Raw genomic sequence first — 26,194 nt, 5'->3', positions numbered from 1 at the left:
AAACTTGTTAGCTTATTGAACCAACTCAATCACATGCAACCTTTTACCACAACACCACCCTCCTGAAATACCCCCATATCCCTTGATTCCACGACCCAGATGTGAAAAAATGCATGATAGTGTTGCAAACATGGTGTTTCAATTCCCACTTTCACTTTTTTGAAAAAGATTATCTGGACGGCATGTTTGGTGTAGCGGTTAGTGTCACGCCTTTACAGCACCAGCAATTGGGAGTGGGAGTTTGAATCCCGTGCTGTCTGTAAGGAGTTGGTACATTCTCCCTGTATCTGCGTGGGTTTTTCCCGGGGGCTCCGGTTTCCTCCCACCATTCAAAACGTACCGGAGGTGTTGGTTAATTGGGTAGTACAGGCTCATGGGCCGAAATGGCCTATGACTGGGCTGTCTGTCTAAACTTACAATCATACATGTTTGTCATGGGAGCATGCTGTGCAGAAATCAAATGGCTCCCTTACGAATGTACTCATCTGTGGAGTGCTTTTGTTTTGAGACTTCCAGAGAGAAACATGGAAGTGCAACTATTTCTTAAATTTATGATGAATCAAAAATAGCTAAATGCATTTGGCGTCAATGTGGAACTTGAGCTTCCAACGACTGAAGCTGAAATTTCCATGTAGTTGCTTAACCATCTCACTCCATCATTAGTTTAGTGTTCTTCAATGGCTCATTTCCTTTGCGTTCCAATATAGTCAGCCTTTCCAGCCATTTGGTGTGAGAAAAAGTTGCGAGGGAGGAGAGGACTAAACTGATGGTGGAGAAGGTTAAATGTGCCGGTGCAATATTGTGCTAACTTTATGTTCTATGGTGTCTCAAGATATTTTTGAACCATCTCGTCCGAAGATCAGTTTGGGATTCAGACTCATATCCACTCTCCACATAATATTGCAGTCCTTATAGTGCCCTATAACACAAAGGGTGTATAAAGTGCTGTTCTCGTGGTATAACCAAGCGAAGTTCACATACACATACATTGATGAAGTGCTTCTAATCAAGATGAACCATTCCGACAATATAATCGGGCACAAAAGAGCAGCCAAAGAACTTTACTGCCACCTTCAGTACTCTGAATCTAGAATCAATCTTTCTCACCTTGATGTCTTCACCTCCATCTGCTGTCAGATTTACTGACACCTGGCATGTTTGTGAACCTCTTGCTTGCATCTTCTTTGAACAAAGGAACCTCTATTATTTTGCAATTAGCGTTGTATAGTGGGACTAACTAAACTGAACAGTATAGCCCCTTTTCCACTGGCACTTTGTCCCAGGAATTAATGGGAAATTAACCGGTTAAGGGTCCAGTGGAAAAGGAAAACAATCAGCACAACGGCATCAAATCACTCCAGGGATTGACAGCCTCTACTCCTATTCATGTCCCCGATGTCAGATGGTGCTGGTGTGATGATTAAACCAGTGGGAAAAGGGCAACTTCCATCCATTCCATTTCATTCAAAGGTACTCTCCAATCTCCGGGTATGAGTGTGTTAAGTGGAAAAGCATTCAGTGTCCCGGTTCAAGGTGGCCCAGTAGAAACAGCACCAATGGCTTCCGATCCTGGGACATTGCACAGCCAAAAATAACCGGGATGCCAGTGGAAAAAGGGCTGATGTGCCCCATGGAAAGGAACACATGATGTAGAGCCATGAAACAAGAAAGTCTGCAGGCACTGAGATTGTGATAAAAGCACATAAATGCTGGAGGAACTCAGCAGGTCTTGCAGTGTTCTTTGGAGGTGAGGATGTATTAACGACGTTTCAGGCCTGAGCCCTTCCTGAAGGTAGGAGGATCAAATTTGCGAGAACGTGAGCTACTCGTTTTTCCCATCCCGTAACTGCTGATGCTGGTTTTGCAATGGAGGATGCCCTATTTCCCCTTCATGCTTTGTACACGACATGAATTTAGTGAAAGACTCTCTAAGACATAATGGGGCGGCTGAAAGAAAAATGAACCGTGCCACGTGTTAAATGTGCAAGTGTTTGAAAATCTGTAAGTGAAATGGATTTACTGACTGAAGCATTTCAGAGGTTAAAGCCTGCTTTTATGTTTCACTGTCCTGGTTGTGTATTACTTTGGAGAATGAAGGTGTTCTGTTTGAACCTAAAGCTTAGCAGTAGTCAATGCATTCTCGCTGGAACGTTAATTGTGTTATCAGCAGGGCTCTGTACTAGTTGCATTTAAACGCTGCTCTGTGGAATGTAACACCGCAACTGCCTTTATGTTTGTTCTCTGCTACAAATTACAAATTTCCCTGTAGGTTTACTGCTCTCTAGTGTTTGCATGTCAGGATCTGTCTGCTACTTAGCAACTGGAGCACAGTTCTTATGCAGGACAATTTAAACAGGAAATTTTCTTGAATTTATCTGTAAATCTGCACATAATCATATTTAAAATAGTCCGAAAGACTCACCAGGTCACTCTTTTCGAATAATACATTTTGCATGAGTCTTTTTCATTGCTTTCAGGGCATAAAGTTTTATTTTCACAGACAAGGTCCATTAAAAAAAAAGAAGCTTTCACCAAAGGGAATGATTCCAGGCCTTTGGAAAGACATTTAATTTTACAAAAGAATTCTGAAGCCTTTGGGCAAGGATGAACCAAGTGGCAGGTCACACTGTTTCTATAGGGATATATGGCCTGGGCTGAGCCTTTCATCAAGGTATGGGCAGAATGCAGACAGGCACCTGCATGAAAAGGTGGGGCGGGGGGAGGAGGGAAGAAGGGGCAAGGGGACGAGCGCAGGCCAACAGGGGGAGGTACCAAGGGGGTGGAAAAGGATGAATGGATGAGGGATTATGGAGGGAGTGGCCCCAGCAGAAAGCAGAGAGGGAGAACAAGTGTCTGGAGTTGGGATCATGTTGCAGGTGGGAGAAATTGTGGAGGTTAATTCATTGGATGTGAAAGTTGGTGGGATGCTAAGGGGAATCGTGTCCTTGTTGCATCTAGGAGCACCTTTGCTCTGTCTGCTAAGATAATGGGATCTTCCCAGTGGCCAAGCATTTCAATTCCACATAGGTGGATGAGGGTAAGCGGGCAGAAGTGAACAAAGCTGAAAAGTGGTCGGGCAAGGGGGTAGCTCTCTGAATGGAGAGGGAAGGGGGTGAGGAGCTGATGAAAAGGAGAGAGTGGGTTTGGGAAAGAGAGAGAAACAGGGGAAGTCCCTAATGGCACCAGGAGAAGTCGATGTTAATGTGGGAGAGGGCTCAAGTTGAATATTAGATCTTATTCCTCCAATTTGTAGGTGATCTCAGTTTGGCACAGTGCATGAGGTCAAGGATAGACATTTTGGTGTGGGAATGCAATGTGGAATTGAAATGCTTGGCCATTGGGAAGTCCCCATTATCATAGCAGACAGAGCAAAGGTGCCCCTAGATCCAACAAGGTCAGGATTCCCCTTAGCATCCCACCAACTTTCACATCCAATGAATTAACCTCCACAATTTCTCCCACTCCCACTCCCTTTCAGTCCGTCTCCCACTCTCTCAGCAGACCACCTTCATCTTGGCTCTCTAAGGCAAACTATCACTTTTTAACATAAAACCACACAATGCATAGGCCAATACACAACACAAAACTCTGTAACAGTAGGAAAGAAGAAAACATCAACATATATATTACAAAATTCATACAGTCCAATCATTTGGTGCACAATGATTAGGAAGCCTTAAGCATGAACTCGAGGATGTGAAAGCTTATTGAAAAGAACAATAAAAAATAATTCTTATAAAATGCACATTTTTGTGGGATCCTTGAGCTTGATGTTCCTGTGCTCTCAGGCTCCAAATTGGATCGTGATAATCCAAGGTCACTTCTTGTTGTGATATCAAATCTGTTCCTAGATTTTGTCAAGGAAACAACCTTGTTGAATTCGCATTCAATTAGTAGGTTGAGAGAAAGGCGACAAAAAAAAAGGCCTTTTGACATAGTTTCAGAAATCTATTTGGCAGATCACTCTTCACCCAAAAATCTTTTTTTTAAATTGATATAACTTTGGGCGTGAAACAATATCCCTCTTAGGACAAATCAACCTCTCTTGCATTTCTGCATCAATATCCTCTAATGGATCAAATATCCAATGCAGAATATTGAGGTTTAACAGGTCATTCAATCTTCCCTATGGATCTGTGTGTATTTACTTTAGGTGTTTCACGTAAACAGTCATGTCATTGTCCTTCAGTGCCTCTGCTTTCGTGTTCAGATTTCGAAATTGTAGAAATTCCTGACGTCTGATGTTGCTCCAATAGATTTCAAGCTTTTTAAGGAAAGAAACAATGGCTTCCTTAATATCAATGTGGCTATTGTGTTTACCCTCTAAGGTCTTGTCAATAAATTGAGTTTGTCAATGACATTTGCCAGATAAAATACATCCGCCTTTGCATCAATGAGTTTTTCTCCACGCTCGTTATGAGAAAGAAAGGAAACAATCATGTCCCAGAGTTTTTTTTAAAAAGCACAACAGAGACAATTTCCTTTGGACAGTCACCTCCCTTTGGTAGGCAACAGCAGGATTTGAAAATGTTCATCATTTTCTTCACATCGTTGCCAGAATAGACGGTCGTGAAGGGGATGGAATTTTATAAAGTTTACAGTCTTTATAGCAATTGAAAGCGAAACAATGAAACATACTCGCAAGTTTTTAACCACTAAGTGCTCTCTATAAATGAACAGTAAGGGCTGAAGGTATAACATTTTTCAGGCATGTGGTGAACCCTCTGCATTGGCAAAGCGACTACGTTCTCAAATGGAATACTGTTCTAGTTTATGTAATGTAATTCTTAACTTCTTCAAAGATAGCCAGTCCTTTAATATCTGTTTTAATCCGTCGAGCACCATCTCTTCTATCAGCTCTTTTCCATTCCAAGATCTAGAATGAGCTCCGAGAAGAGCATCATTCTCTTGCAGAGTGGCTAATTCAAAAGAGGATTTCTTTTATTGAAATAAAAAGATTAATTGCATTTCAATGTCCCTTGCCATCTCATAAATTCTTCTAGAAACAGTGGAATTACCGGGATAATTTACTTGGCATTTAAGTTCATGATGTCAGATATTATTCTGGACACTGAAGGCAAAATATGTGACTCAGTGATATTGTGCGCACCTCCACTTTTAGCAATCAATACCTTTCTCTCTTATGATGGAAGAAGACTCTTTTCCAATTTCTGTGACATTTCACTAATCATCTGTTTGAGCATTGGCCTCTTGAAATTATCTCGAAGGGTTTTGAAATAATCCAAGGGTTTATATTTCTTCTCTTTATGTACGATCTCTAAATGTTGTTTCAGCTAGCTTGTTTGGCCTCGTGCTTTCATTTGAAAATGTGTTCAAACAAATCAAACAAATAGGCAGAGAAGGGTTTTGCGGAGATACAATGAAACCGTGCGATATGTATGTCATGAAACCATGCGATAAGTATACCACCAAATACTGCTGATACTTTTTGCTGAGAAAACTATTCCTGAAAATAACAAAATGAACTATTACAAAGTGGAAGCACTTCTTCCAGGGGTTAGCTCAAAAGTCAGCTTAATTTTTATAGAAAATAATGAACATTACATCTTCAATAAAAGTGAGCAGAAGGTGACATTCATTCACTACCCTCAAAACCTTGAGGCAAAATGATGGTGCAAACAGACACGGGAAATTTAAAGGAAAACTTTTTTGGTCTTTTTTTTTTAAATTTTTTATTTTTCACACCATAAATCACATTAGCCATGATATACACTTTTTCTTTTTCACACATATACAGTGACTTTTTCTCCCCCCCCTCCCTCCTCCCAAGCCACCCCCCACCCCCCCCCCCTCTCATCCATTTTAGGTATACAATCTAGGTTGCATTAAGCCAGTCAGACAATGTTGTCATTCAACAAAAATACACCAGAAATTCTACTGAGTCCATTCTTTTCTTTCCTTCTCCTTCCATCAACTTAGGTAATGTTTGTCCCCGGTAGGTTTTCGCTATTGTATTTAATGTAAGGCTCCCATACTTGTTCGAATATTTCAATATTATTTCTTAAACTATATGTTATTTTTTCTAATGGAATACATTTATTCATTTCTATATACCATAGTTGTATTTTCAAATTATCTTCCAATTTCCAGGTTGACATAATACATTTTTTTGCTACGGCTAGAGCTATCTTAACAAATCTTTTTTGTGCATCCTCCAAATCAATTCCAAATTCTTTGTTTGTTATGTTACTTAGGAGAAAGATCTCTGGATTCTTTGGTATATTGTTTTCTGTTATTTTATTTAATATCTGACTGAGATCATCCCAAAATTTTTCTACTCTCTCACATGTCCAGATTGCATGAATTGTTGTTCCCATTTCTTTTATACATCGAAAACATCTATCAGATACTGTTGGGTCCCATTTATTTAACTTTTGCGGTGTAATGTATAGTCTGTGTAACCAATTATATTGTATCATACGTAGCCTCGTATTTATTGTATTTCTCATCGTTCCAGAACATAATTTCTCCCATGTTTCCTTTTTTATCTTTATATTTAAATCTTGTTCCCATTTTTGTTTAGTTTTACCATTTGTTTCCTCATTCTCCTTTTCTTGCAGTTTAATATACATGTTTGTTATAAATCTTTTGATTAACATTGTATCTGTAATCACATATTCAAGGTTACTTCCCTCTGGTAAACTCAAATTGCTTCCTAATTTATCTTTCAAGTAGGATCTCAGTTGGTAATATGCCAGCGCTGTATCTCCAGTTATATTGTACTTATCTCTCATTTGTTCAAAGGATAAGAATCTACTTCCTGAAAAACAATTTTCTATTCTTTTAATCCCTTTTTTTTCCCATTTTCTAAAGGAAAGGTTGTCTATTGTAAAAGGGAGTAGCTTATTTTGCGTCAATATTAGTTTTGGTAATTGATAATTTATTTTATTTCTTTCTACATGAATCTTCTTCCAAATATTGAGGAGATGATGTAATACTGGAGAAGTTCTATGTTGTACCAATTTTTCGTCCCATTTATATAATATGTGTTCAGGTATCTTTTCCCCTATTTTATCTAATTCTAATCTCGTCCAGTCTGGTTTTTCCCTTGTTTGATAAAAATCTGATAGGTATCTTAATTGTGCGGCTCTATAATAATTTTTGAAGTTTGGCAATTGTAAGCCTCCTTGTTTATACCATTCTGTTAATTTATCTAGTGCTATCCTCGGTTTCCCCCCTCTCCATAAAAATTTCCTTATTATTTTCTTTAACTCTTTGAAGAATTTTTCTGTCAGTTGTATTGGCAATGCCTGAAATAAGTATAGTATCCTTGGAAAAATGTTCATTTTAATACAGTTTATCCTTCCTATTAGTGTTAGTGGTAGATCTTTCCAATGCTCTAAATCGTCCTGTAATTTTTTCATTAGTGGATTGTAATTGAGTTTATATAATTGGCCTAGATTTTTGTTTATTTGTACACCTAGGTATCTTATTGCCTGCATTTGCCATCTTAATGGAGATTCCTTCTTAAATTTTGAGAAATCCGCATTATTCATAGGCATTGCTTCACTTTTATTTACGTTTATCTTGTAACCCGACACTTCTCCATATTCCTTCAATTTCTTATATAATTCTTTTATTGATAGTTCTGGTTCTGTTAAGTATACTATAACATCATCCGCAAATAGACTGATTTTATATTCCCTGTCTTTTATTTTTATTCCTTTTATATTATTATCTATTCTTATCAATTCTGCTAGTGGTTCTATAGCTAGCGCAAACAATAAAGGTGATAGTGGGCATCCCTGCCGCGTTGACCTGCTTAAGCTAAATTGCTTTGATACATGTCCATTTACTGTCACTTTCGCTAACGGTCCCTTATATAATGCTTTAATCCAATTAATATACTTCTCCGGTAAACTGAATTTTTGCAATACTTTGAACAAATAATTCCATTCTACTCTGTCGAATGCCTTCTCTGCGTCTAAAGCAACTGCTACTGCAGGTGCTTTATTTCCTTCTACTGCCTGAATTAAGTTAATAAATTTACAAATATTGTCTGTTGTGCGTCTTTTTTTGTTAAATCCAGTTTGGTCTAAATTTACCATTTTCGGTACCTGTTCTGCTAATCTGTTTGCTAATAGTTTAGCTATTATCTTATAATCTGTGTTTAGCAAAGATATTGGTCTATATGACGCTGGTGAGAGTGGATCTTTCCCTTGTTTTAGTATTACTGTAATTATTGCTGTTTTACATGAATCTGGTAAGTTTTGTGTCTCATCAATCTGGTTGATTACATCCAGGAGGGGCGGTATTAATAAGTCTTTAAATGTTTTGTAGAATTCTATTGGGAGTCCATCCTCTCCTAGTGTCTTATTATTTGGTAATTTTTTTATTATCTCTTGTATTTCTACTGTTCCAAATGGTTCTGTTAATTTATTTTGTTCCTCTATTTGTAGTTTTGGTAGTTCAATTTTAGTCAAAAATTCATCTATTTTCCCTTCTTTCCCTTTGTTTTCAGTTCGGTATAATTGTTCATAGAATTCTCTAAAGTTTTCCTTAATTTCTTTTGGATTATATGTAATTTGTTTGTCTTTTTTCCTTGATGCCAATACCATTTTCTTAGCTTGCTCTGTCTTAAGCTGCCATGCTAGGATTTTGTGCGTTTTTTCACCTAGTTCATAATATTTCTGTTTTGTCTTCATTATATTCTTCTCTACCTTATATGTTTGTAATGTTTCATATTTTATTTTTTTATCCGCAAATTCTCTTCTTTTAGTTGTATCTTCCTTCATTCTAACTTTTTTTCCATGTTTACTATTTCCCTTTCCAACTGCTCTGTTTCCTGATTATAGTCCTTCTTCATCTTGGTTACATAACTTATTATTTGCCCTCTAATGAATGCTTTCATTGCGTCCCATAGTATAAACTTATCTTCCACTGATTCCGTATTTACTTCAAAATACATTTTTAATTGTTTTTCAATAAATTCTCTAAAATCCTGTCTTTTAAGTAGCATGGGGTTTAATCTCCATCTATACATTCTTGGAGGGATGCCCTCTAGCTTTACTGTCAATATTAAGGGTGAATGGTCCAATAGTATTCTAGCTTTATATTCTGTTTTTCTTACTCTATCCTGCATACTAGCTGATAACAAAAATAGGTCTATTCTTGAGTATGTTTTATGTCTAGCTGAGTAGTATGAGTATTCCTTTTCTTTTGGGTTTTGTTTCCTCCATATATCCAAAAGTTTCATTTCTTGCATTGATTTAATTATAAATTTGGTTACTTTGTTCTTCCTGTTAATTTTTTTCCCTGTTTTATCCATATTTGGATCCAAATTCAGGTTGAAATCCCCTCCTATTAGTATGTTCCCTTGCGTATTAGCTACCTTCAAAAAGATATCTTGCATAAATTTTGATCTTCTTCGTTAGGTGAATATATATTAAGTAGATTCCAAAACTCCGAATATATCTGACATTTTATCATAACATATCTCCCTGCTGGATCTATTATTTCCTCTTCTATTTTAAATGGCACCTTTTTACTAATTAATATAGCCACTCCTCTTGCTTTTGAATTATACGATGCTGCTGTTACATGTCCTACCCAATCTCTCTTTAATTTCTTGTGCTCTAATTCAGTTAAGTGTGTTTCTTGGACAAATGCTATATCAATTTTTTCCTTTTTCAGTAAATTTAGTAGTTTCTTCCTTTTAATTTGGTTATGTATTCCATTAATATTTAAAGTCATATAGTTCAGCGTAGCCATTTTATATTTTGTTTATCTTCTCTTTCTGTTTTTCCATCATTACCTTTCCTCCTTTTCCATTTCTGTTTTCTTATTTTCAACTCTTTACAAGACAACATTGCTACAACATCCAACATTTTCCTTATTCTCCTATTTCTATCTTCTTTATCCCCAATCTCCCCTTCCCCTCCTGAGTTGTCGTTTATCCCTTGTCGGACAACCACATCTCCCCTCTCCATTTGGATTTGCGAATCCACTCGCAAGCGTCAACTGATTTTGTAGTGACCGCTATTTCCCCCCACCCAGCCCCCCCCAGAAAAGATTTCACTTTTCATATGTCACAAAGGTCACTCTTTTAATTCCCTCCTTATTCTCTCTATTCCATTACCTTCCCTTATTAATTCTTGTCTATACTATCTATATTTTCCTCTAAGTACAGGTACATTCACGTATGCACATTGTCTCTATTCACTCTTATACCTCTTTAACCGCATACATATCAATCGTGATCATTTTTACTCTCATTACCCGTCTTCATCCCTCAGTCTATTTTTATCTTTACCCACATACATATCAATCGTGATCATTTTTACTCTCATTACCCGTCTTCCTCCCTCAGTCTATTTTTGTAATTGTTCTGCAAATTTTCGTGCTTCTTCTGGATCCGAGAATAGTCTGTTTTGTTGTCCTGGAATAAATATTTTCAATACCGCTGGATGCTTTAGTATAAATTTATACCCTTTCTTCCATAAAATCGCCTTTGCTGTATTGAACTCTTTTCTCTTCTTTAGGAGTTCAAAACTTATATCTGGATAAATGAAGATTTTTTGCCCTTTATACTCCAGTGGTTTGTTGCCCTCTCTTACTTTTTCCATTGTCTTCTCCAGTACCTTTTCTCTTGTAGTATATCTTAGGAATTTTACTAAAATAGATCTTGGTTTTTGTTGTGGTTGTGGTTTAGAGGCCAATGCTCTATGTGCCCTTTCTATTTCCATTTCTTGCTGTAGTTCTGGACATCCTAGGGTCTTAGGGATCCACTCTTTTATAAACTCCCTCATATTCTTGCCTTCTTCATCTTCCTTAAGGCCCACTATCTTTATGTTATTTCTTCTGTTATAATTTTCCATTATATCTATTTTTTGAGCTAGTAGTTCTTGTGTCTCTTTAGTTTTTTTATTAGATTCCTCCAATTTCTTTTTTAAGTCTTCTACCTCCATTTCTGCTGCTACTGCCCGCTCTTCCATCTTGTCCATTTTCTTTCCCATTTCTGTTAAGGTCATATCTATTTTATTCACTTTCTCTTCTGTGTTGTTTATTCTTCTTCTTAAATCATTAAATTCCTGTGTTTGCCATTCTTTAAATGACTCCATGTATCCTCTAACAAGAGAAAGTATATCCTTTACCTTGCCTTTCCCTTCTTCTTCTAATTCACTGTACTCTTCCTCTTCTTCTTCCTCTGGGTTGGCCATCTGTTGTTTCTTTGTTGCCTTTTTCTTCTCTTCTTTCTTGTTTCCGTTGTCTTCTGTGGTCTCTTCTTGCTGCAGGTGTTCTGCAGCTGTCGTTGCCGGCTGTGGAGATCGACTCCCCAGCTGGTCCCCCCTCCCGTCGGTGTGTTTTTTTTCATGTGCATCGCGCATGCGCGACTCCTCGCGCATGCGCGGTTGCACACTTTTACTCGGCTCTGCGAGCCATTTTTGTAGTCCTATTTCTACCGACCTGAGGAAGCGGGCTTCTCTCTCCACATCAGGCCTCTTCGGACAGGTAAGGCCTTCTCTTTCTTCCTCCGTTGTCTTCTCTTCCTCTCTTCTTACCGTTGATTTTGATTTTTCTTTTTTTGTCGCCATCTTCTTTCCACCTTTATACTCACTTTTCTTTAACTTTTATTTCTGTGCCTTTGTATTTTCTCTTGGTTTTCCCGACTTTTCTGGAGAGGGCTGGAGTTCACCGTCCGGCCACTACTCCATCACGTGACTCCTCCAAAAACTTTTTTGGTCTTGATGCACGATCAATTACACAAAGACTGAAAGGTGGCAAAAGTGAAGGCTTTTATTTGCTGCGTTGGTCATTCACACTGACCTGGGCTCAAATTGGGGGCGGGCTTGTGGCATGACAGCCATGATGGGGAAGAAAGGGGGAGGAGTCACAAGCTGGCCAGTGAGAGCAGGGTCAACAAGGAAAGGTCATGTTATTTACATATGGCAAATATATACAATAGTGGTTTCACCACAGGTCTGCATATTTGTTTCCTGGAATTGAAGACAATAGTTGAAAACTACATGGAAGAGAATTCATAGCCAAGACTTGTTCCATGTCTTTCAAACACAATCACATTGTAGCAAGGAATGCTCTGAAAACGGTCAATTTTAGGCAGTTATCAAGGTCATTCTAGGCAGCCTCTAAATGCCTCCAACCTTGAAAAAAAATCTTGTGCTGCTTGGCAACTATAGAGCAATGCCTAGCAGCAAAGTCCTTTCCTTCTCCCAGAAAATATTCAATCCATTCAGTTTCCATGCCTACCTATGCAACTTGGACCTCGTTATTATGGACTTTGGCCCCCAGGAGAGCTGTATTGCCCACATTGACAATGTCTGGTCTAGAGTCTCATCAGCCCCAAACCCCCATTCTTTATTGAAAAATAGCCTGCAGTTGAGGAGGCAGAGAGCAGAAGAAGGGGCCGTGGATGAGAGAGCATTGTGAGAGAGAAGGGTATATTTTTTTTAATTTAGACACTCAGCACTAAAACAGGCCATTTCAGCCCACAAGTCTGTGCTGCCCAATTTACACTCCATTAACCTACATCCCTGGTACGTTTTTGAAGGGTGGGAGGAAACCCGAGCCCCACACCCCGGAGGAAACCCACGCAGACACAAGGAGATTGTACAAACTCCTTTCAGACAGCACAGGACTCAAACCCTCCCACCCCGATCTGGGCCCGGTCTCTGGCCCTATAAAGGAGTTGCGCTAACCACTTCGCCAGCTGTGCCTCTCTCAGGTTTGTTTTGAGTAAACATGCGATTTTTTTTAAAAGAGAGAGTAGACAAAGCAGAATCGGGGAGATTATGTGGGTGAGTAATTTGAATGAACTGAGGGGGAAGTACAAACATATTTGACATCAATAGATGAACACAGGGACTGCAGACACTGGAATCATGAGGAACAGTAGATCAGGCTGAGCACAGAGTTTGGTTCAGGATTATTTTTATCTAAAGGGCTATTGACTATCCATTTCTTTCCATGAACGCTGTTGAATAGTGGGAGGCTTCTTCGTTGTCAATTATTGCAATGCAACCACAACCTCATGCTTGTGGTGCGACCACGATGTTTATAGATGTATGTATGTATTCTATGGGCTGGTCCGCCTCCCGAACCTGTGACTCCTCCCTCCCAGATATCCCCATAAAGGCTGTTATGCCCAAACCCCTCCCTCAGTACTTGCCTTGGAACGGGGCCAGCAACATTGCCAGCTGTGCTGACACTGCAAGGTGATTAAATCACGACTCTCTGTCTGATCGTGGTTGATTGGTAGTGCTCTCACTCAAAAAGAATAAAAGACAGCACAGAAAATCTGACAGAGACAAGCAAATAAAATAAAGTGAGCAGCAGAGAAAGAAAATACCAATGCTCGAAAGACAGGGAAATGTTCGCCCGTATTCTTTGGCTTGGCCTCCACAGAGCCTCGTGGGTTTGATTAAAATATTTCCAGGTAGTTCTGATCAATTGTAAACCTTTCCAGAAATATTGCAATTTCTTATTAGGCAACAGTTACCATCACAGTTAGTGCCAGCTCTGTGTTTTAAGAAGAAATTAAGAACTGGACACTTGAAAGGTTTTATCGCGCTCTTCATTAGTACTTGTTTCTATGCTGCTTGTTTGCCAAAGAAGTTGCCCTCTGCCCGACGGCTGTGGTGACACTGGCTGCAGATATACCTCCTGCTGAAGGCATTTTACCTGCACTGTTACAGCACACAATCCACAATTTAACTCAGCAAGAAGTTCATTTATAACTGCACAACAAATTTCATCTTTGCAGCAACATCATTGCCTTTGCTCATACAGAATGTGATTTCAGATAGCACTGTGAACGCCTTCCATAGGTGTTCGATCGTGAGTCTGCACGCCAACTGCATCACCGCATGGTACAGTTATTGCAGAGAAATGGATCGGAGATCAATCCACATGACCATAAGAGTGACAGAGAGGACCACTGGGGTCTCCCTTCCGCCCCCCCCCCCCACCCCATCGACATAATCTACTGGGATTGTTATCTGATGAGGGCGCGCAAAATCGTCGAGGATCCCTTCCACCCTGCGCACAGCATCTTTCAGCTGCTCCTGTTGGGGAAGAGGTACGGGAGGATCAGAGCCAGCACCAACAAACTGAGGAACGGCTTCTTCCCACAGGTGAGAATACTGAACGACCAAAGGAACTGCTCACACTAACTATCCAGGACTCTCATATTTACAAAACACTATTTATTCATTTTTTTTTACTTACTTATTTGTATTTATGAATATATAGATTTGTCTGCATGTGTGTTATGTCTGGTTGTGTGTCTGCATGTATTACACTGAGGACTGGAAATCGCTGTTTTGTCAGGTGATACTGGTGCAATTGGATAATAACAAATTTGACTTGAAAACAGTAATCAAGTAAAAACACAATGCGGGGAAAACTCAGCATGTCCAACGGTGAACTTTACATAGCTAAGGGAAAGGCACATAACCAACATTTCGGGCTTGAGCCCTTCATCAAGTTATGAGCAAAATGTGGGCAGGCGCCTGAACAGTAATCACACTGGTTTATAAACCTCATCAAACCCCAAGACAGTGCACATATGTTTGAACCTAAAACAGGAATCTCTCCCTTTTATGCTGCAAAACAATTTATTTAAAATTTGTACAGCAGATACGTCATGCACTTTACCCAATTCCCTTGGTTCCTCTCCTGTGACTTTCAAACTATTCTCTGCCTTTTCTCAACGCACTGTCACTCGACTCCCTGGTACAGACCCGCCTTTGCTTCTCAATGCCCTTCAGCTCATTTGCTGTCTTGTAACCTATGTTCAGTGAAATTTAGTGTCATCTGTTCTGCTATTCAAATTGTCTCCAAATTTCACTGCATTTCCTGATCCAATAATGATAGCGCTCTCGTAATAAATCTTGTGTTCAACTGAATGAGGACACTGCTCATAATTGATTGTATGGATCTACTTTTATCTATTCTATTTAACAGAGCAGTTCCATCAGGGCTAGGGTCACACAGAGGCCTGAACTGAATGGTAGCAGGTATCTCTGCACCCTCACCACAACTAAACAACAAAAAACAGTAAAAGACGTGAAGAATTCCCTTCTTTAAAAAGTCCCTTCTTTGTTTCTGCACATCAAAAAAATGTTTCAGCTCCACTTCGGTTTCAACCCTCAGTTGACTCAAATAGATTTGCAATATCTCACCTGAAATTGCATGAATATTGTCAATTGACCATGGGGAATTCCATGGGCACTTGTCTCATGGGTGAATGGGATCATACACTCAAAGTTCCTTTCCTTATTCACATTCCTCTGTTAGAGTTCAATGTCACGCTCAATATTCTGTGTCACAGGGAATTGTAAAGAAGCTAATGATAACTACTGTTCTTTCATGAACCCGGCTTATATTTATCAACTTTGAGCAATATGTTTGCCAGTGTTTGAGTCACTCATAAGAAAGAAAAACATTTATTTACCAAATATGCTAAAAGAATATGCAGCCATTATTCACTTAAAATAATGAGGAATAAATAGAAACCGAGTGCTGACTCTCAGAATTTGGAGGAATTGGACTCGATTTTGTTCCTGTCCAGTATTTCTAATTTACTTTAGACATGCAGCCCTGTAACAAGTCCTTCCAGCTCACAAGCCCGTGCTACCCAAATACCCAGATTTTACCTACAACCCCCATACGATTTGAAGGATGGGAGGAAACTGGAACTCCTGGGGGAAATCCATGGGGAGAAAGTACAAACTCCTTACATACAGCACTGGATTCGAACCCATGTCACTGGCACTGAAATAGCATTGCGGTAACCATGCCGCCCAAGTGAGCCAGTAGTGTCAGCTCTCCCTCACCTGTCCATTAACACACACCCCTCCACCCCCCTCAACCGATTCTCCAACTGCCTGTCTTCAAATGCAGAATTGACAGCAGCGAATTCACATGATGACCTGCATCCTTTTAGGGAGTGGGAAAGAACTAGACCACTCAAGGGAAAATCATGCAACCACAGAGGGGGCATGCAAACTCCATACAGACAAGGTCAATGGTCAGAATTGAACCTGGTTCACCAGAGCCATGAAGCAACTTTATTTCATGGAGGACTGCCTTGCTGCCCAATTCTAAATAAAATCTGTACACTTGAAGCACAGAATACCATTCATGCCAGCATGTTTTCTCAGCTGTATGACTCCAACACTGACCACTCCCACCTCCTGTTTCTCACCCTGCACAAACCAGTGACTTCCAGCCCATGTCCCTCACACACCGTCCCACACTGAATCCAGGGAGCTGATTTGCATTGCTTCACCACTTCAGCTATCAGATTAACATGTCTGTATTGAACTCTCACCCCCCCCCCCCCCCCAATTCCATTGTGGCCTCTCAATCTCAGTAACATGATCCCCTTTCTGCTCCAGTATGCCATTTTTGTTGGCTGTGGACCGATGACATGCTCTCTGACTTCCTTTATCCCTGATCATACCACCACCCCCTCCCCAACACCGGTTTCCATCAGCAACCTTCAAAATGCACGCACAACTCTTCAGTGCTGCACCCACTCGGTTCTGTAATTTTTTTTCCAAATATAAATAGAAAATATGCCCCACTGTGCCAGTGTTAACAAGAGAAGGAAACTCCCATCAATGCATTTTTAAGGCACCCAATTTAGTTTCAGGTTCCTGACTCTTTAGCCTCACTGAGAACAGCTGCATAAGGGTGCTCTTCACAACTGGAGTGATTATCTGGGCTGCATTCTTAGAACATATAACAATACAGCACAGCACAGGCCCTTCAGCCCTCAAGGTTGTGCTGACCCATATATCCCTTCCTAAAGAAAAGTACTAAACCCCATAATTCTCTCTTTTCTTTCATCCATGTGTCTGTCTAAGATTCTCTGAAATTCCCCCAATGTTTCATCTTCCACCACCATCCCTGGCAAGGCAATTCTCTGTGTAAAAAAAAACATACCCCGGATTTCGTCCCTCAACTTCCCTCCCTTAACTTTGTACACATGTCCTCTGGTGTTTGCTGATCCTGCCCAGGGAAGCAGGTGCTAGCTATTTATGCCACTCTATCTATGCCTCTCATAATCTTGTAGACCTCTATCAAGTCCCCTCTCATCCTTCTGCACTCCAAAGAGAAAAGTTCCAGTTCTACTAACCTTGCCTCATAAGACTTGTTTCCCAATCCAGGCAACATCCTGGTAAATCTCCTCTGCGCCCTCTCCACAGTTTCCACATCCTTCCTATCATGAGGTGACTAGAACTGAACACAATACTCTCAATTTGGTCTTACTAATCATTTGTAGATTTGTCACATGGCCTCTCTACTCCTGAATTCAATCCTCCTATTAATGAATCCCAGCATTCTTAACAATCCTAGCAACCTGTGCGGCAACCTTGAGGGATGTATGGATTTGCATCCCAAAGTCCGTCTGTTCATCCACACTCTTAAGTAACAGACCATTAACCCTGCACTCCACCTTCTGGTTTGTCCTTCCAAAATGCATCACCTCACACTTGTCCGGATTGAAATTCATCTGTCACTTTTCTGCCCAACTCTGCATCTTGTGTATATCCTCTTGTAACCTTTGAATTTCAAAGAGGCCCCATTGATTTACAGAGAGGCCAGGGCTGTCTGTTATACTCTTGGGTGTGAAGCTGAGCAGCAGGACAAGAGCTGATGTTCCACTGGAATCGTGAGAAAAGGCTGCTCTCAACTGCTCGCTGTCTGCACACATAATGTTGCTCAGATATTCCAGATGGCCACATCCTCAATACAATGGTGCACAGTGAATGAATACCTGACAACAGCCCTCTCCATTGGAAGTGTTATATGGGAGAACATTGAAGATAGATAAAAAGAATAAATATCTTCTGGACAAAAAGGTATAGAAGTGGCTTAAATCAAACAAGGAAGTCTGCAGATGCTGGGATTGAGTGAAACACGCAAACATATCGGAGAAATTCACCAGGTCATGAAGCATCCATTGAAAGTATAGGATAACCAACATTTCGGGCCTGAGCCCTTCGTCGAAGTATGAGCAAAAAGCAGCAGGCACCTTCATTAAAAAGTAAAAACATGATGCTAGAGAAACTCGGCAGGTCAAACATTGTCCTTCATGTAGCAAAGATAACAATACATAACCGATTATTTGAGCTTGAGCCCTTCATCAAGGTATGGAAAAAATGTCAGCAGGCATCCAAATAAGAAGTTAAGGGGGAGTCGATGCGGTCACAAAGGCAGGAAGGAATAGATGGAGAATTGAGGGATGAAACAGCAGCAAGCAGGGGGAGGAGGTGAAAAGAGAGAGATGGGGGTGGAGAGCTGATGGAAAGAAGGCAGGAGAAAGGGAAGGGAGGAGGAAAGGAGAGCAAGTTAGCAGAACCTGTAAAAATAAACAATAAAAAGGTGAGGGCGGTGTGCAGTTACAGCAAAAGAGAAGAGCAAGGGGCAGGAGGAGGAGCACAGGCTAAAAGATCATATAGGAGGTTAGAGGTCATAGATGGCTATAGGAGGGGCCAAAGTTTTTAAAAAAGCTGAGGTGATAGCTCTCTGATAGGTGAGGGAAGGAAGGGGGGTAACCTGGAGGAATGGAGACAATAGGGTAAGAGAAAGACTTGGGGGACGGGTTTAACAGAAACTGGAGAGGTCGATGTCAATGCTGTATGGTTGGAGTGTGCCCAGATGGAATATTAGAGATTGTTCATCCAATTTGTGGGTTTCCTCAGTGTAGCAGTCCATGAGGCCATAGATAGATATGTTGGTGTGGGAGTAGTGTGTGGAATTGAAATTGTTGGTCACTTGGAGGACCTTGTTATTGCAACAGGCAGAGCGAAGGCACTCAACGAAACAATCTCTCCAGTCAGTGTCCAGTCTCTCCAATGTAGAGGAGGGCATGATGGGAGCACTGGAAGCAGTGGATGGCCCCTACAGGTTGACAAGTGTAGTATTGCATCACTTGGAAAGACTGGAACCCTGAATGAAGGTGAGGGGAGAGATGTGGGTACGTTTAACATAAAAGTGTCTTTGCACTAGAAACATTCCCCAAGTTTTGTGCGTTGAATTCAACTGGAATTAAATGTTGATGTCTCAATGCATCAGTGATACACTAAATTAAAGACAGCAGTCAAGTCAAGTTTATTGTCCTGATTATTGTCAAGTTTATTGGGTCAGCACAGTTGGCATAGTGTTTAGTGCCACGCCTTTACAGTGATAGCGATCGGGACCAGGGTTCGAATCCTGTGCTGTCTGTAAGGAGTTTGTTCATTCTCCCCACGTCTGCATGGGTTTCCCCTGGGGGCTCCGGTTTCTTCCCACTGTATGAAACATACCAGGGGTGTGGGTTAAATTGGGTGTAAGTTAGGAGCCATGGTCTCATGAGCTGAAATGTCCTGTTACTGTACTGTATGTCTACATTTAATTTAAAATTTAAAAATTTCATCAAATTGCACCCAATGAAACAGCATTCTCCGGTGAAAAACACACAGACATTTAGCCAGACATAACACGTGTACAGAAACAATACATATGCGGGACAAGTATTCATATATTGTATACAAATAAACAAATATTGTTTCATGAATGTGAGTTTCGGATGGTCAGTGTGAGCAGTTCCTTTGACCTTTCACCATTCTCATTGCCCATGGAAAGAAGCTGTTTCTCAGCCTGGTGGCGCTAGCTCTGATACTCCTGTATCTCTTTCCTGACAGGAACAGCTGAAAGATGCTGCGCATGGAGTGATTGGGACCCTCACTGATTTTATGCGCCCTCTTTAGGCAACGATCCCGGTCAATGATGTCAAGGTGGGGGGGGGGGGGGTGGAGGGAGACTCCAGTGATCCTCTCTGCCATTCTTATGGACCTGTGGATTATCCTCTGATGAGTCGTTCTTATCAGAACTGAGTTTCTCCAGCACAACAGCAGCACGGATAGCGTAGCGGTTATCACCACGCAAGCAACTCGGATTTAAATCTGGTGCCGTATGCAAGGAGTTTGTACATTCTTCCAATGATCTTTGTGAGTTTTCTCCAGGTGCTCTGGTTTCCTCCCACCCTCCAAAACATATGGGGTTGGTAGCTTAATTTGATCAAATTGGGCAGAACAGGTTTCTTGGGTTATAGGGGCTTTCAACCATGCGGAATTGTTAATATTAAATAGATTGTTTTTATTTTTTATGGTAATATCTTTGCTCAGATAAAAATGAACATAATTCTGCAGATATTGATTTATTTAGATGGATTTATTACAGTGAAAAGATTTTTAATGCATGCCATTGTTTCCATTGGTGGGAGAAACTAGAACTAGGGGACATGGCTGAAGATTAAGACTTAATACAGAGATGAGGAGGAACTGCTGTTCCCTGAGGGTGGTTAATCTATGAAATTCACTGCCCATGAAGTAGTGGAGATGACCTCAGTCAATATATTTAAGACCAGGTTGCATAGATTTTTACAAAGTTGGGGAATTTGGGGAAATGGGGAAATGCAGATAGGTGGAGGCGAGTGTATTATCAGATCTGCCATATCTCATTGAATGGCTGAGCAGGCTCGATGGGCCAGATGGCCTCCTCCTGCTCCTATTTCTTATGTTTTTATGTACCATTCACCATAGTGTCACCTGACAAAAATACGGGGAAAAGAGAGAAGAAAAGAAAGCCCCCTTGAAGACTGCAATTTGTCGAGGATCACTCCGATGTTGCTACTTTATCTGCCCCCATAACCATTATTCGGTATTCCAAAGTATCACTGAGTCATTGGTTGTGTTCATAAGTCTGTCATGGAGTAGTAGTCCTGTAGATTGGTAGAAAAGCTAGTGTAATGGCTGCTCTGCCACACTGGGGTGGGCTCAGGAGGGTGGGGATCAAAGACACAGCTCTCTTCCACAAGGTCCTACTGCCTGGTCACGATACCAACAGCTACAGACAGGTTTTAATGACTACCTGTACAAAGGGTAATCCACGTGTAAGAGATGTCCCACAAAGCAATAGCATTGAGGTCTGGACCTACGATATCTCGGTGTCCTACCCAGGAGTAGGATCACTGCTGCCAAGGGTCTTGGAACTATTTTCAAGTGACTCTCAGAACACATTGCTCACCCAGATGTTCGTTTAACATGATCTACTCATTCAAATCTCAGGGAGTTGTGTAAGACCAAAGAGTCCCACCATTCATGTTGTCAGGGAGGTGTTGGAGAATTCTGCCAGGTGATCCCTTTCCCTGTGCACAACTCTGCGATGCTCCCCACAAATCGCTTGCCAAAGTGGCTCAGTTCATTCGGCTTGACCATGGTGCAGTCCTCTTCAACAGTCAGCTAGTTCTCCAGTAGTTCCAGATCATCGGCTCGCATTGCAGCGGCACCTGCCCATTCAACATCATCTGAAAATGTGCAGGTAATGAGCAGTTTGTGCAGGAATTTTAAAATAAATCTACAGAAACACTGGAATGGGAAGAGAAAGTGTTGGCACTGCTCAGCCATTGAGCGAGGAACTTTTCTGATCAATGATCAAATCTGAGATCAGATGAGATACTGGGTGAGTTTGAACTCTAAAGCTTGCCACCTGCCCGTACTCCTCTGTTTTGTGTGTTTCACCTGCTTATCTGGAATGGTCCGAGACAGCGGAGAGCTGAAGGGCTGAAAGTATGTCACAGCTAGTTCTCAGCTTTACACCAGCGATGGCATACAACAAAAAAAGACTTGTAGGATTGTAATTTAAATATTATATCCAAAAATAAAGCAAACACTTACAAGCTTTAATCCCCATAAAATGGGCATCTGCCTTGTTTTATTTCATTCTTCCAACCATTTTTTTTTAATGGTCTCCTTTCAGGACACCCCCCACACCACTCACCTTGCCTTTCATTTTGCTTCTTCATGTGTGCATCATCACAACTCCTCGCTCTGAATGTGCGTGCGTGTTACCGTTGGCGGCCAGCTGCACATTACCAACTTCAGCCAGCTTGTGCATACGCACCATCTACTGTGTGTGTCACTCTGAACAAACAACTCGCAGCGCCAGGTCCAGATAGGTACACGACCATGACAATTTTTCATTTGAACTCGTTTTCTGACCTTCATTTGTGTGATATTTCTTTTAAAATTAGCTAAAGAACACACTCTTGACTGTGTGGAGCATCCATCTTGAATCCATCCGAGATCTGCGACAAACTAGTCTCACTCCCTCTAGTGGTTGGGAGTGTCAATAGCACTCTATCACTACATCCCCTTTTCTTGTGATGTTTAATCTCACAAGACACATTAATACAGTATTCATTTTGATTTAAAGTTCAACACAAATGTAAACACAACATCAGCAGCACAAACTTTTTAAATTGTGCAGTTCTTTTTCTTTTAGTGATTCAATCTGTCAGGTGCTTTAATAACACGAGTGGCTCTTCTTAACACAGGTGCTTGTGTTGACTCTGCTGGTCCACTACTGTCTAGCATTGGTAATGTTTCACCTGTTGTTGTGGAGGCTGGATCTTCTGCATTTGTCTGTTCCTGCAGTGTCTCTTGTGTTTTTAGCAGGGTCTTTCGATCCCTTCTCAGTATTTGGTCGTCCTCCAGAACAGTGGCCTTTTTTGTCCCAAGTGTTGGAATCTCTGAGTCTTACTGTGTGATGTTGTGCCAGTGGCCCTAAACCTCTTGCTGACTTGCCATAGTTTGGTTTTTGTCTCCATTGTAGATGTTTTTGCTTCTGTTTGACATCTTCGACATCTCTGTTCTTGTTGGATCTGCAGAAGTGTGGGGCATAGTCTACATCCCATCAGAAGCTCAGTAGATGACATGCCATGTTCAAGTGGTGAAGCTTTGTAACACAACAGAGCTAGTTAAGGATATGAGCCATTCTCTAGTGCTTTATTGAACAGCTGTTTAACTATGTGAACTCTTATCTCTGCTTACTATTTGACCGTGGATGCAGAGGACTCAAAAATCATGCACTTCTGCAAAGTTCTGGAATTCTTACAGTTGAAGCATGGTCCACTGTCACTGTAGACAATTTAAGAAATTCCATGTCTTGCAAAGATTGATTTCATATATTTGATCAGACAGGCAGCAGACATATGAGGAAGCACAGCAATCTCCAGATAGATAATCAATAACCAGCAAGTAGTTCACACTTTCCATTTCTCTGCAGCTCTATCAACTGATTCTCACTGCTGGTACCATGTGATGTTTCTTTTATTGTAATAAATAAACTTGGATTCTTTTAAAACAACTATACTTTATTAGCTATAGAACTCACTCGCGACCATATGGAGGAATCCAACCAAGACCAGCAACAAGCTAGTCTCTGACTCCCTCTAGTGGCCAGGAGTGTCACTTGAACTCTATCACTACAATTTGGATGTGAATTCAATTCAAGTACAGGTATTCCCCTCTTTACAAAACTAGAGCATTCCCATGAAACCTTTTGTAATCTGAAATGGCATAAAGCGAAGACCCATTCATTATTATTGAAGGCTATTTTTTGTAAATGCAAAAAACCCATTCAAAACCAATTCAAATTTTTTTTTCTCTCTCGGAGAACACAGGTTTCTTCGACAAAGGGAAGTTTCATAAAGCGAGTATTTATAAAACAGGGCATACCTGTACATGGTTTAGTTCCTTTTATTTCACTTGTTTTTAATTAATTTCCAGAAACTTGACTTATATTTGCTGTTTTTTCCTAAATGTTTTAAAATCCATTTGATGTCAGACGATGTTCAAAGTTTTTGAGGCAGTCCTGGGGAGGGTTCTCATGTCCAACTACCTGAGGCCTACTAGCTGTTCACCTCAGAGACGGGCGTATCCAGTTCAGTAAATCCATGGGATATACTGCAGGTAAACATCGCCGTGGGGTGACCATAAACAGACCTTGTGATCTGGCCTCGCTCCATCGCTGTTGCTTAAGTTGCTGAGTATTTGAGAAGATTTTACTCTTCTGTCTGCTCAGTCATGCAGATCATTCATACCTGGGCTCTTTGGCTTCCTAACCTCCACAACACAGATCTGTTTGGAAGGCCAGCGGCTCCTCCCATTACACCTGATGTTGACTGCTACACTGCAGTGCTACAATAGAGCATGCCTTGCAATGAGCAACTGGTTGAATGATGCAGCTAGTTGTCGGAGAAAGCACTTGGAGGGATAGATTACTCACTCATGGAGGAAGACAATATGTGGTTCCCCCACAGTGTTCCCGTCTCTGTAGATACACAAATGAGGAACTCCTGCAAGTTATTTGCCGCTACTAAATTGCCAAATCCTCACAGGAGGCCAGGATTTGGGTTGAAATTCTCTCTGGGTATAATAGTGAGGCAATCAACTTGAAATATTTACCTCGATAGATCATTCAGCAGTTGGCTATGAAAAAAATATCTGTTCATTGCCTCATTGTTTTATATTGTGTATTTTCCAACTTTGTGCACCAGTTTGCATACATTAAGGGTTTGAATATTTTTATGTCCTCTTCAATTTTATTTTCCTAAGGTTTATTTTCCTGAATATAAGCTGTTAAATAATCAATCCTGGTATTCATTTGTTAATAACTATGATGTACTTCGTGCCTGGAAGGTCACACATAATGACAATAACTTTATACACTGTCGTACATTTTACTACCTGCCAGAACACATTTCAAAAAGTAGTACCCTTGACAAACCATATATTATTCCTTTGAAGTGTTAACTGTTGCAAATTATGATATCAAGCAGAAATTTCAAAACCATGCCTTCTGCAGTCCAACCCCTGCATTTCAGTCAGAAAGCAGACGTTCTTTGAATAAACTCACCGAAGTGTTGGAGGAACTCATCTGGTCTTTTCAGCATCTCTAGGAAACAAAGATATATTGTCGATGATTTGGGCCCGAGCCCTTCTTCAAGAAAAAATCAGAAAAGGCAGAAACAAGATATATCAGAAAGTCTCAGAATTCCAACAATTGGGGAGGAATCCAGACCAACAAAAGGTGCTAATTAGATATGATAAAGAACAAGGAAGACTTGTCATGTCTGTGCGAAAGGAGACAAGGAATGGAGAGACAACGTGGGGGGGGAGGGGGGAGGAGGAGGTAGGAGAGGTTTTAACGAAAACCAGAGAAGTTGATATTGATGCCATCAGTTTTTATAAATTCAGTTTTTATGACAATTTTTACAAAAACTGCAGACAGAAATGCACTCCTCTTTAAAATCTCATCTCTTGTTGGTTGTTAACCACACAGCTGCCTGCCATAGTTATTGACCTAATAAAATGCCTTCTACCTCTGTCAGTCACCCAGGCTAAATGATCGGTGATCTGCTTTGTTTTAACAGGATAAGTGTTGTCACTGAAGACATAGCTCTTGCCAATCAGACATAATCTGGCTGCATTTGGATGGTGGGTTGATAAAATTTCCATGGACTGTTTGGCAAATGCTCCAATCCATCATTTGACCTTCTTAATATTTGTTTAGTTTTACTAAAAGGGGGGCTCTTTTCTACTTAAGGCAAGATGGTGGCATTGAGAAATGGTGTTAATTTGGTCCTGCCGAAAGCAACACAGTTTGTTTGATGAGCAGTGGACTACAGAATGATATGAAACCTTGTCAGTGCTTCGAGACAAATTATCAAGATGGAATTTCTGGGTTCCACAAACAATTTCCTCACGTCGTACCTGCTCCTTTCAGACAAGACAAATGAACAACATTTTGTGATTGCAGGATATTATTGTATTTCAAGATGCAATTGAGGAAATAATGTCATTTTTTTATTTGAGAGGGATTGGAACTGTTTGCTGCCAATAAAAATAATTTCCTCAACTAAAATTTCATGTTTGACAATATATGGAAAAGGATTTTAATGATTAAATTGTTAAGGGGAGTTCTGAAAAATCATAAGGCAACAGGTATTTGCAAAAACATGAAATCCACCAACAATTTGGCATTTGGAATATGATGATACAAGCATTTAAACCCATTGATTTCAAATCCCTCAGTCATTTTAACAGAAGCAACGGGCTTATTTTAAGTGTTCGTATGCCCATCACTTAGAATAATGTCCGGATGAGTTGTGCTACCCCGAAACCCCTGTGAAGGAAAGGTGAGGCAGCAAATGTAAATTGCACCCTCCCCTTGCAACGATTTATTCAAAATTGCTGCCTTGCTCCCTCCTCCATTGTCCGTCTGCAGTTTATTCTCTTGGTGACTGCGCTTCACGGCAAGAGTGCGTCTTCATTTTTTTTTCAAGAGACCCCTGTATTGCCCGAGTAAATTCTATCAGAAA

The 26,194-nt window shown here is 40.5% G+C and overlaps 1 protein-coding gene across 4 annotated transcripts in view; it reads left to right on the top strand.

The window, feature by feature from the left end:
- The window catches only part of LOC138738944 (interleukin-1 receptor accessory protein-like 1), a 1,251,110-nt gene that overhangs the window by 1,186,486 nt on the left and 38,430 nt on the right, over positions 1–26,194 (top strand). The gene's annotated exons all lie outside the window — the stretch shown is intronic.

This window comes from Narcine bancroftii, chromosome 7, assembly GCF_036971445.1.
Source record: "Narcine bancroftii isolate sNarBan1 chromosome 7, sNarBan1.hap1, whole genome shotgun sequence".
Lineage (NCBI taxonomy): Eukaryota > Metazoa > Chordata > Chondrichthyes > Torpediniformes > Narcinidae > Narcine > Narcine bancroftii.
The sequence above is the reverse complement of the archived record's forward strand: the minus strand, read 5'-3'. Positions and strand labels throughout refer to the sequence as shown.